Source organism: Mauremys mutica, chromosome 1 (genome assembly GCF_020497125.1).
Source record: "Mauremys mutica isolate MM-2020 ecotype Southern chromosome 1, ASM2049712v1, whole genome shotgun sequence".
In the NCBI taxonomy this organism is placed as follows: domain Eukaryota; kingdom Metazoa; phylum Chordata; order Testudines; family Geoemydidae; genus Mauremys; species Mauremys mutica.
The window spans coordinates 279,337,521-279,350,748 of record NC_059072.1 but is presented as its reverse complement, the minus strand read 5'-3'; positions in this window follow the sequence as shown (position 1 = coordinate 279,350,748).

Sequence of the window (13,228 nt, the reverse complement as noted above, 5' to 3'; positions counted from 1 at the left end):
GTTTGACAGGATCTATTTTACACTAACCTCTGCTGATTAGCATTTATAGCATTATTCTCCTCTAAATCCGTATTAATCAAGTCCCATATCAGTTGCTCCATTATCTTGCCCAGAATTGATGTTAGGCTGAAAGGCTTACATCTTTCTTAATTACATAATAATATAAGGTGAGCCTAGAGAATATTTTACACTTACAGAGCACTTCCATCTGTGGATCTTAACCCATCAACCAATGCAGCCTTACACACCCAGGTCTGGCAACTAATTACTCATCCATTTTGACATATAAGGAACTGAGAAAAATTAAGGCAATATTTTCTAACTCAACAACCTGTGATTAAGAACCTAAAATCTACATTGAGACACCTGGTCAGAAGTGACCTGAAAATGGCCACAATTCAATTTCCATTGTATTTTGTGGGAATTAGATAAGGCTGTTTCTGAAATGCTAAATGCCCACAAGTCTCATTGACTTCAAAATCTGTATATCAGTGGGAGGTAAATGTTGTGAAATTTAAGGAGGGATATGCATGCACTGAATGTTTTTCTTTTAAAAAGCATTTGGAGTTTCAATCAGTGAGGTTGTTATAATGATTACACATTGTAAATCAAGTAATTAAAAACAGTAATTCAGTATTCTGCCCCAGAATGGGGAACAGCCTCACTAAATTCATAAATATCGAAGTAATCAGTTTTTATTGTTCTGCCTGTTCTGCTGGTGGTGAGTGGTTTGTCACGCCAACTTCAAAAGAGAAAGTGGGGGTAGCTGACTCTTTAAACATTGTAAAATTCGAGAAATTGTGCTGAGATACATGTATTTATTTTGCCCATTTATTAATGTTCCAAAAATAATTTTAAAATATATGTGTGGTTCTTTGAATCAGGAACATTTCTACATACATTACAGAGTGAATATAAAGAAATACAACTCAAATACTAGTCAAAAAGGGAAAATAATTAATTACATTCACCATTTGTAAAAAAAAAATAGCCTTTGTCATAAATAGATAGTTAATTCCTCTTTTACCTGGAAGGAATGGTTGATTTGATGACTCAGGAACAATTCCTGAATATGACTAAGGATCATATAAAACAGTGGTTATGGGATAAGAAAATAGACTCAGCCAAAAGTCTTGCTTCTTACACTGATCAATACGAGCTGTCCCAGGCCATCAGAGAGGCGGGGAAAATCAACACAAAACTGATGGAGGGAGCAGAGAAGAACAACCCTGGTTGCAGTTTGAGTGAAAATCAGAAGGGAGACCCTCAAACCACACCCTACCACCAGGGGCAACCCAAGGCCCCACCTACATCCCAAGGTAAACCCCAAACCTCTTATTGTCCCACCACACCAGTCTCCAGCAACCCACCTCGCCCCGGTGATACCTTAGCAGGACAGGAAATCAGTCTTTTGTCTGTTCAGAAAAGTTTGTGCCAGAGTGAAGGATCCAGGAATCAGCCATCTAAGAAATGTTCCTAGATCCTTCACTCCGGCACAAACTTTTCTGAACAGACAAAAGACTGATTTCCCTCCTCCCGCTTTGAAAATATCTTGTCCCCCCATTGGTTCCACTGGTCAGGTGTCAGCTAGGCTATGTGAACTTCTTAACCCTTTACAGGTAAAAGAGGAATTAACACTTAACTATCTGTTTATGACACCTCTATATTAGTGTGCATAGAATATTCAAAAGTAATTAGTATTTTTAGGTTCCTCATGTTTAGGTGCCCATCTTGCAAAGCGTAAAGAGCTCTGATTTTCAGAATGTGGCTGTTCAACTCTTTTAAATACCAGCTATCTTTAAAGGGTCTCAAGTTGGGCACCCAAGAACTGAAATAATGACAATCACTAGTTATTAAAATCTTGGCTTATATGTATAATAGGACATGACTACACACACATATAGACATTATGGTCTTCTGCTGGAATTAATCCTCAAATCTTCAGCACCAAAATCACATGCATTTACTGTTGAACTAAAGATGAGCCACCCTAGCTCTGAGAAAATAGCAAGCTGTATGGCTGTGCTGGACAGCCACTAAGACTCATTATAGTACCCACAAAATAGTGTTTGTTTGTTCGTTTCTTTATATAGCTATGTGTATGCAAGCTTAATTTTCATCCATGGGGGAAAGTTTAAGGTATGGATCTTTATAGGGTTTGATGAAAATAGGAAACAAATCCCAGGAGGCCTTAAATTTACCACTCTTTCAATTTGTATTTTGTCCATGAGGACAAAAGTAACGGATAAGTAGAACCACATGAGAAATAGTTTTCCTATCCAGTGAGAGTTTTTGAGATTTCTAATTTTTTGCCCATCCCAATTGGGATCTGTTCTGCCCAATTGGGGCTGGGGGGTTCTTTGGGATTCTCGGTGAGGGACTGAGATGAATGACCCAGGACGAGGAGAACTGGATACAACTCAATTTTATTATAGGATGGTAAGTATAACAATTATTAATGCTACGATTCCTTATCAAACAACTACAATACTGTATAAGTAAATTTAAACAAGTAAGGCAAAGGAGGGGAAGCACGTAAGAAAACAAACAAACAAACAAAAAACCAAACAAACCTCCCTTCCCCAACGAAAAACACAATGGGGGGAGATAAGCCGAACAAAAACAAACAGAAAATTCTGCCTAGCTAGTTACTTACGACCAGGCAAATGACAGCCAGATAGGAGAGTATATACATAGTGAGTTCGGGCCGGCAACACGACACACGCTCGGACTGGATTCGGGAGCAGACCTGGACTGGCAGTGACGTTGAGTCATTTTTTGGGACCGTCTGATTAATATACAAGGGTGACTAAGTATATAGTTCAGACGGTGAGTGTGGCACACATTGATTGGCTGCTTAGTGCCCTAACTATTTTTCCCCTTATTAGGAAGAACAATATGATGTAGAAACTGAAGAAATGGTTTATGCGGTAAACACTATGGAAAAAACCCACATAAGTTTCCGGTGATAAGCACTATGCCCTAAAAAGGCCATGCAGTTTATCATGGGCCTCTTTCCTTGCTCCGGGGTTCACCGCAAGGTTGAGAGGTGGCCTGGCCAAAACAGTGGAGGGGGGGAGAGGGTTAGGCTGTATTAACAGGATCAAGAGTTGAAATTTTGAAAATAATCATGAACCAATATTCTGAAAAAAGAATTCCCATTTGGTCAATCAAATCTTTCATTGTGATCATTTCAAAACATTTAATTTTGATATTGACATTTTGACATTTTTAACTAAATAAATTAACTACAAATTTGAAACAAAAAGGTAATATCAGACTGTAAAACAAAACTTTCCATTCTGAAACAAAACAAAACATCGTGTTGCAGGGGTTTGGGTAGCTTCCAAAAGAACAAAATGTCATTGTTTGAATATATACGTATTGAGGGGACAGGAAGGTCCCCTTACAAATGACAGTACACTTTGATGAACCATAACCTTTGAATATAACTTTGTTACCAGAACTATACTGTTACTTTGTCAAATTGATGGAAAACTTTAGCAGAGTTTTATCTGGTAATATGCCCTCTGTCCAAATACATTAAATAGAAGTAAGGTGCTTTAAACCATTATCTACAAAATTTATGGAAGCTGAGAAGTCACTCATGAAGAAAGAAAAATCTGATCTCCTAAAATTAATTAATGATTGAGAGTGGCAGTGAAAAGTTGACCTTAACACAATTCCTTTGCATAAGATAGCTAAAACTAAATATCATCTTAACTCCATTATTAAAAAGCAAACAGAACTTCACCTGGTTCTAGCATAGCAAAATTATTATAATATAATAAAAAGTCTTGGCAGAGATAAATTAAAACTATACTGAGACTGGGGTCATCTCTCCTCTGACTCAAAATCCTCACCCCAAAAACTTCATAGCCCCAGGACAGCCAGCCAAATTAGAATCACAAACCTCCCAGGTGCTACTGCCTCATATCCTTACCTTGGATCATGTTATGATTTGACTTTCAGGATGGCAGCCAATCCTTAATCTTCCCTGAGTTGGGGTTCATTGTTTGGCAGGTTCTAAGTATCAGATAAGTGGATATACTTGGTAGCAGAAAAGTTGTGTTTAATATATTACAGATCGTCACCTCTCGTCCACTCAGCTTCCTAAATACATATCTATTTCTTGAGATGTTTTTTCTCTGGTGGATATTTTGCTACACTCCAACTTGATAGTTAGATGGGCAACTGTTTTACCAGTAAGTCGGATTTTTTTTGCTACATGCAGACTTTTTGGCCACCACATGAGTTGATGAAATGAAACAGGCATAGCTGGTTATTGAGGCCTCACTTAGTGAGTATTTAAAAATCTTGAAAACCTTTATAAAATGAAAGGACCAATTAGTGGGATGATCAAAGGCTCAGCCTAATAAACTTCTCCCAGATTTGAATCTGCATAATTGATGATAACTGGATTTAAGAATAGGGATATGTCTTGATTCTTTATTCATAAGAAGATGAAGAATTTGCAGAGAAGGAGGAAAGACATAACAGACCCCTAAAACCCAACCCAGAAATACAAGATTTTATTCTAGAGAGGGACTAAATCCCGGGGTCAAGTTTATTTTCATGACCATCTGCCACCTCAAGTTCAGAAGGTACAGAAATTGAGGTCCACTTATGATCTATACTTATTATTTCTAATAAAAAAAGATTATTTCAAAGTGAAATTGTTATTAGTATAGAATATAGGTGCTGGGGGTGGGATGGGCAATGGGGCATTCCCCCTACACCCTTTTTTAAACCTGGCCAGGAGGGAGACTGTTATGGCTTGGCCTGGCCAGCTGGTCCCCAAATCCTGCTCTGTGTCATAGAATCATAGAATCATAGGACTGGAAGGGACCTCGAGAGGTCATCTAGTCCAGTCCCCTGCACCCATGGCCTCACTAAGTATTATCTAGACCATCTCCGAAAGGTGTTTGCAGAGGTGAAAGTAAGCCGGTCCGGTCCGGTGCGGCGTACCGGCAAGAGCCAGTGCGCCGTGCTGGACCGCACCAGCTTCCACGGCGGGGATTGAAAGGGCTCTGGGCTGCCCGTGGCTGCGGGCAGGCCAGAGTCCTTTGAATCCCGGCCGCAGCTGGGATTTAAAAGGCTCAGAGCTCCGCGCGGCTGCGGGCAGCCCAGAGTCCTTTGAATCCCGGCCACGGCTCCGGCAGCCAGGCAGGGGCCGGGATTTAAAGGGCTCAAAGCTCCCCACGGCTGCGGGCAGCCCAGAGCCCTTTAAATCCCGGCCTGGCTGAGATTTAAAGGGCTCAAAGCTCCCCACTGCTGCGGGCAGCCCAAAGCCCTTTGAATCCTAGCCACAGCTGGGATTTAAAGGGCTCAGAGCTCCCCATGGCTGCAGGCAGCCCAGAGCCCTTTGAATCCCAGCTGCGGCTCTGGCGACTGGGCTGGGGCCAGGATTTAAAGGGCTCGGGGCTCCCCTCAGGGGCAGGAGCTCGGGGCCCTTTAAATCCCTGCCCCAGCCCCACAATGCTCGGGGTTCCCCCCGGCAGCCAGAGCCCCGGGCCCTTTAATTTGCCCCTGAGCCCTGGGGGGCTCCCAGCCACCTCTTCAGATGGGAGCCCCTGGTTGATTTAAAGGCCCTGGGTCTCCCAGCCACAGCTGGTGCCCCAGGGCCTTTAAATCTTGAGAGGCCACGCCTCTTCCGGATGAGGCCATGCCCCCTCAGAACTCTGGCAGTACCGGTAAGTCCTGTAAGTTACTTTCACCCCTGGGTGTTTGTGTAAGCTGCTCTTAAAAACCTCCAGTGATGGAGATACCACAGCCTCCCTAAGCAATTTATTACACCCTGACAGCTAGGAAGTTTTTCCTGACGTCAAACCTAAACCTTCCTCGTTGCAATTTAAGTGCATTGCTTTTTGTCCTATCCTCAGAGGCTATGGAGAACAATTTTTCTCTCTCCTCTTTGTAATAGTTTTTTATGTACTTGAAAACTGCTATCGTATCCCTTCTCAGTCTTCTCTTCTATAGACCAAACAAACCCAGTTTTTTCAGTCTTCCCTCATAGGTCATGTTTTCTATGCCTTTAAACATTTGTGTTGCTTTTCTGTGGAATTTCTCCAATTTATCTAAATCTTTCCTAAAATGTGGTGCCCAGCACTGGACACAATACTCCAGTTGAGTAGAGCTGGAGTAGAACAGAAGACTTTTTTCTCATGTCTTGCTCACAACACTCCTGCTAATACATCCCAGAATGATGTTTGCAACAGTGTTGACTTGTATTTAGCACTATGACCTCCAGAACCCTTTCTGCAGTATTCCTTCTTAGGCAATCATTCTCCATGTTGTATGTGTGCAACTGATTGTTCCTTCCTAAGTGGAGTTCTTTGGATTTGTCCTTGTTTAATTGCCCCATATTTACTTCAGACCATTTTTCCAGTTTGTCCAGGTCATTTTGAATTTTAATACAATCCTCCATAGCACTCCCAACTTGGTATCATCCACAAACCTGAGAAGTGTACTCTTATGCCATTATCTAAAATTATTAATGAAGATATTAAACAGAACCGGACCCAGAACTGATCCCTGTGAGACCCCACTTGATATTTCTTTCCAGTTTGACTGCAAACCACTGATAACTACTCTCTGGGAATGGTTTTCCAGCCATTTATGCACCCACCATACCTGCTGGCTGCTTAAACTTCCATGGAGGATCCTTTCAGTGCCAGGGACTGTCCAAGTCCAGGAAGTGAGATGGACCCCAAGGACATAAGTCTCACCAAGAGGGAGAGAATGGTAAGGAGAAGGGAGTGAGTAGTGGGGGAAGGCAGGGCCTCAAGGAGAGTTAGGCTGCTGGGTGAGGCAGGCAGTGGCTTTAAGAGGGTTGGGCTGGTGTTTGTGTGTGTGTGGAGTGGGGCAAGCGAATGAGCTTTGGGAGGGTCAGGTTGGTGGTGGTGGTGGGGGGGGGTTCCCCCCTACCTTTTACAGTTCTTTCAAGGTATAGCATAGTTAGTATGGAGGATTTTCAAAATATTTACTCTTTTTTTTTTGGTACTTTATATTAATTTAACAATTTCTTTTAAAAAATGTTATATTTGATAGGTAGAATTTCAAAGAGCTTGGCAAAATGTGTTTTTACCAGCAATATATTTTTGTTAAGAATTATATGTACCACAAAAAATATCATTTTTAAACCAAAACATCTTGTACATGAAAACAGCCAGGGGTCTAAAATTCCAGACAACTTAAAAGTGATGAAACGTGTTTTTTTAACAAATACTTATTTTACATTAACATGCAAAAAATATCTTGGCATGAACAAAGCTTGCTGAATCAGCTCTTATATATAAAATGTGCCAAATCTATCCATGGTGCATTTGGTACAGTGATTTTATCCAATTGCATATAAATAGTATTTATAACAATAATTTCAAAGCCACAGAAAAGAATTGGACCAAGTTAGCAATGCAACACCCACACAATGGCTTATGATTGCAAATATGAGCATATAAGCCAAACCCTTATTACACAAGTTATTATTAACCAATGTAGCAGAATTTATATAAAGGGTAACAGTTCACAGAACACCTACCAAAACAAGATACCATGTACTTCTGATGTGGGATGGGAGTCCAAACTCAAAGAGTGAAATCTTGGCCTCATTGAAATCAATGAGAGTCTTGCCATTGAGTTCAACAGGAGCAGAATGTCTCCCAGAGAACCCAAACATTAACATGCATGGCTATATAAACTATGCCATGTGTGTTCATTTAGTCCCAAAGTTGAAAAGAGAAACCACAAAGAAAGATATCAGTTCCTACAGTCTTATTGACTTTAGCAGGTCTCCCTACAGGCATAAGGGTTTAGTGTGCTTTGCAGGACTGGAACCATAATTATTGGTATCGAGTAACCAAACAAACGAAGGCCCTCTAATAATTATCAGAGGATACAGATAAACACTGTTCAGAACTAACTAACTAAAATAATTAATAATGGAACTGTACATATAAGTAATACCAAATCGTATATTAGCTACATTTAATCTCTTTTAAAGTTTCATCTGTGAACAGCGTATGATTGTCTCAAATGTATTTATCTGAATTAATTCCTAGAATAATTCCATCAATTAAGTCTTTGGTCCTCAGATTCTTCCAGGGCAGTTCATTGTGAGTATCGGATATTCCGAATTTAAGCTGTATTGGTTAGCTAGGATTAGTTACATGAGTTCCATGTTAAATTTTATGTTCCTTAATTGGATAAGCATAACATTTAGAATCAGGTTTCCAGTGTGAATTGTCACATCTTTATGAGTTCAGAATTCACTTCCCTTGAATATACTCTAATAATCACTTAAAGTATTGTTTACACAAACAGTCCAGCCAACAAATATAAAAGGGTTACAAACTCAAATATAGCAAATTCAATTTTTATAGAGGGGAATAAATGAGGAATTAAGTTCTGAAGGCACTGGAAAGTCATTTCTATCAAACCATCCTTCCTGGCAACTTCTGAAAATTCATTCTGTTTAAACACAATTCTTCCTCTCATTAACACTGCTTAAAAGATCTTCTTTGTCTCATTAGTCATGACACAGGGGATTGCAGTCTTTATTGTAAGCCATAACTCTGCTATTGATACTGAAACAGAGAAAGTTGAGATTTTCCCCCGTTTCAAGGAGGTGCAACATCCTCCGCTGCAAATCATGGCTTTACTTGTCTGCACTGTGGTTTTGTGCTGGTGCAGCTGCAGCGGTGATAAGCACTGATAGCTGGAATTGGGTTAAACCCCTACTGTCCACAAGAGCTGGGTGGTATGTGCTTTCTGTATTTCTTTTCTCCAACTGTTATTTCTAATGACATTTCAATGGAATTAAATTTTTAATAAATATTTTATCTTCTTCTACTGTTCATTCCCCACATGATGTTGCAGACTTGTTACTTCAGATTCAGTTGTTTTGTATTTAACAATGGTTATGATGGATATTGCAATCCCATACAATATCTTTGCAAACCACTCTATTAAATTTATGAATGGTTTGTGCCTAATTGTGTTCAAGTCCATTGAAGATGCTTACCACAGCTCCTCCAGGAACCAATAACTATTATGCCTCCAGCTTTCATCCAGACCACATCACACGATTCATTGTCTACAGCCAAGCTCTAAGATACAACTGCATTTGCTCCAATCCCTCAGACAGAGACAAACACCTACAGGATCTCCATTAATACCCACCTGTGGAAGTGAAGAAACAGATTGACAGAGCCAGAAGGATACCCAAAAGTCACCTACTACAAGACAGGCCCAACAAAGAAAGTAACAGAACACCACTAGCCGTCACCTACAGCCCCCAACTAAAACCTCTCCAGTGCATTATCAAGGATCTACAACCTATCCTGAAGGCCAATCCCTCACTCTCACAGACCTTAGTATCCTGCTGTTAATTGACTTGTCTCGTTAGACTGACCTCACATTTGGTAAGGCAATTCACATCTTTTCATGTATTTATATCTGCTCCTGTATTTTCCACTCCATGCATCTGATGAAGTGGGTTCTAGCCCATGAAAGCTTATGCCCAAATAAATTTGTTAGTCTCTAAGGTGCCGCAAGGACTCATTGTTTTTGCTGATACATACTAACACGGCTACCACTCTGAAACCTATTATGGAAGGGTGACTAAAGTGAGTCACTGAAACTATAAACAACTCCAAGAGGTACTACCCTCTTGGGTGGTTTGCGTATACTGGTTCAAACTCAATTTTCCAGATACCAACAGCCTAAGAAAGGACTTTTAATATATAAAGGTTAAGTTTAAGAGAGCTCAGTGGTTTGTGCATTGGCCTGCTAAACCCAGGATTGTGAGTTCAGTCCTTGAGGGGGTCACTTAGGGATCTAGGGCAAGATTAGTACTTGGTCCTGCTAGTGAAGGCAGGGGGCTGGACTTCATGACCTTCCAGGATCCCTTCCAGCTCTATGAGCAGGGGCGGCTCCAGGCACCAGCATGCCAAGTGGTGCCTGGGGCGGCAAGCTACAGGAGGCCCTCTGCCGGTCACCGGGAGGGCGGCAGGCAGGCTGCCTTTGGCAGCATGCCTGCGGAGGGTCCGCTGGTCCCGCAGCTTCGGCGGACCTCCCTCAGGCTGCCGCCGAATTCGCGGGACCGGGGACCTCCCACAGGCAAGCTGCCGAAGGCAGCGTGCTTGAGGCGGCAAAATACCTAGAGCCGTCCCCGTCTATGCGATAGGTATATCTCCATATATTATTATTTCTTTCTGATCCAGCAAATTGATATGAAATTTTATCCCAGGGTTCTCCAATCCTGCTGACGAGTTGGAAGAACTTTGGCCTAGTAGGGCCCAATAAAACCAATGCGGATTTTCTGATATGTTTAGTGTGCTTATTTTTAAATATATATTTTCTACGTAATGCTTCTACCTTGAGAATAAATGTACTGCTGAGAGAGCTATGTGGTCACTTGTAACTTCTGGCAATACACTGATCATAGCCCGGGGAGAGAAAGCAAAGTTCAGGAACTGGTCACCGGACAGACTGGCTTGCTAGGGATCAGGGCCGGCTCCAGACCCCAGCTCGCCAAGCGTGCGCTTGCGGCGGCATGCCGCCGGGAGGGTGGCAGGCGGCTCCGGTGGACCTCCTGCAGGCGTGCCTCCGGAGGGTCCGCTGGTCTGCGGCTCCGGTGGACCTCCCGCAGGTGTGCCTGCAGAGGGTCCGCTGGTCCCGCGGCTCCGGTAGACCTCCCACAGGCATGCCTGCAGCTGCTCCACCGGAGCCGCGGGACCAGCGGACCCTCCGCAGGCACGTCTGCAGGAGGTCCACCGGAGCCGTGGGACCGGCGACCGCCAGAGCGCCCCCCGCGGCGTGCCGCCCTGCTTGGGCGGTGAAATTACTAGAGCCATCCCTGCTAGGGATATCAGTGTATGGCAGGGGCCTGTGCAGTCTTAGCACTCCTAGTCAGAAGGAAGTGGAACATGGATCCCTGCCCAGAGAGGGGTGATGGTTGGAGACCCATTAGGGCATTTCTGGAAAGTGGTATGGAGTTGGGTATATAGGTGTAGTTACTCTGAAATTGTGACAGTGGTGTCACAAACAAAGAATTAAGATTTAAGGTAATAAAGTAGCAACAGTAGTATGTGTACTTATAAAATAAATCACCAAATAATGTTTTTGTTTTATTTTGTTTTGTTTTATTCTTCATACAAATGTGTATACAAATAAAGTACAAAATATAGGGCAAGATCTTCAGGTGATATAAATATACTGAAGTCAGTGGAGTTATAGTGTTCACATTAGTTGGAAAGACTGACTCAGTGCATGAACAACATGTGTTTCAGAGTTTACCATGAGCTGATAGCAGCTATTTAAAGTTTCTGTAATTGCATGGAAAGATATAGTGGGACAAATGTTGGCATATTCAGCGTATAGCCTTGATGTATCATCTCATCATTCAAGGCCAAAGAGATGTCAATGTGGTTTCAACACTTCAAGGTTGGCCAATCAACAATGCTATAGTAAATATCATGGGGAAAGAAGGGTGCTTAACCCTCTGAAGCAGAAATGCTGCACATCCTACTGAACTGGGCTGAATAACCATAGGAGAACAGGATTTCAGACAACTCTGTCATGCGCGAATATTATATATATTTTGTATCTATCAAATATACAGCCAAAAAAAAAAGGACTATCCCAAGCCCTCACAGAGTCAAGGAAAGAAAAACAAGACCAATGGAAGAGAGATGTATGTGACATGAGCAAAGCTATTAAACACATATTTAAGAAATAACTTCTGAAATCTACAGAAAACAGTGTGAATCTGAAATCTCAGAGCATTGTGACTCTCCATAAGTTTGTTTTTTCAGCAATGAAATTGTCAGAGAAAATAGATATGCTTTCATGAAGTTCAAATGAAGCCTAAAGGATATAACATTAAAACAACCTCTCTCCAATCCTTTGCTGCTTTCACTTGGATTCTACAAAAAAATTGCTCACTCATGAGTGCAAAATGTAATATGAAAAGACCCCAACTTTTGCCCTGCAGAAGGGCAAGTTCTCTTTATCACTAGCAGCTTGGCGGCTTCAGTTCTTTAAGGAAAGCATGTCACTGGAGATTAATACTGTGCTTACAGATGTTTAATGAGTCACAGGATTATGGAACCTCTGATCCGATATAAGAATGACTGTTTTCACTGACTCATTCCTAATAAAGTCATCAAACATTTCCAAAACAAAACATCAAAGTTTCCCAATTCACCAGTGTTACCAGTCAGCAATTTCTAGCTTTGTTTTTATTTTCAAGTGAAACAGTCTTAATTTTTATATTATTTATCACTGTGGTAACTTTGCAGAAAAGACATGCAAGCATGACTTCATGGAAACTGCCAGAACTTTTCTTACTTTGCATTGGTAGCCTGTGATGTTATAAAAACTATATGTATTGTTGTCCTTTATTTATAAACATAAAATAATGCTCCCAATGCATACATCAGGGATCAGCAACCTTTGGCCTGTTTGTTTACCTGCCGCGTCCGCAGGTTCGGCCAATCATGGCTCCCACTGACTGCTTACCCTGGTGGGCCGCGGGCCGCAGACCGAAGGTTGCCAAACCCTGGCATACATCTTGGTAGGCACGCCAAGTAGAGCCAACTATACTTATAACAGTTTGACTCATTGCTGAAATTCAGATCTATCTTGTGTTTCTATAGTATCTTTTTTCTTTTCCAGTGTAATTAGTATGACAAAGTAATTCATTAACTTGTGAAAGAGCTTGTGTTCCAAGAGGTAAAATGAGGGTGAGAATGGTAATTAATGTATTTTGTTAAATGGTTATCTACATCTGTCTTTGCTAATCTACAAAATGTATCAGCTAATGAGTTTAAATTACAGGAAGGATAGAAAAGCACTTCACAGTTTAAATTACCTTCATTCATTTAAAGTATTTGAAGAAAACAGGCAGCTCATGCTTTTTTTTTAACATATTAAGGATTGTTGTGAGAAATTTTAGTTTGAAAATCATCAGATTTACTTGCTAACATAAAAGAAATATGAATGTGTGAGGTGCATCTCTAACAACTTGATACAGCACACTGTAATTTATCATTCCAGGGTTTTAAAACTCAGCATCCCAGGTGTTGAAACACTTTATCATGAAATAAAATACAGCTTTTAATTTATATACTTTCAAAATGGTGTCTGATGGTGTTATATCTTTAAAAAATGAAGTATGAGTCCCCTTATTTTACACTGAAAATATATACTGTATATGCAGCTGAAT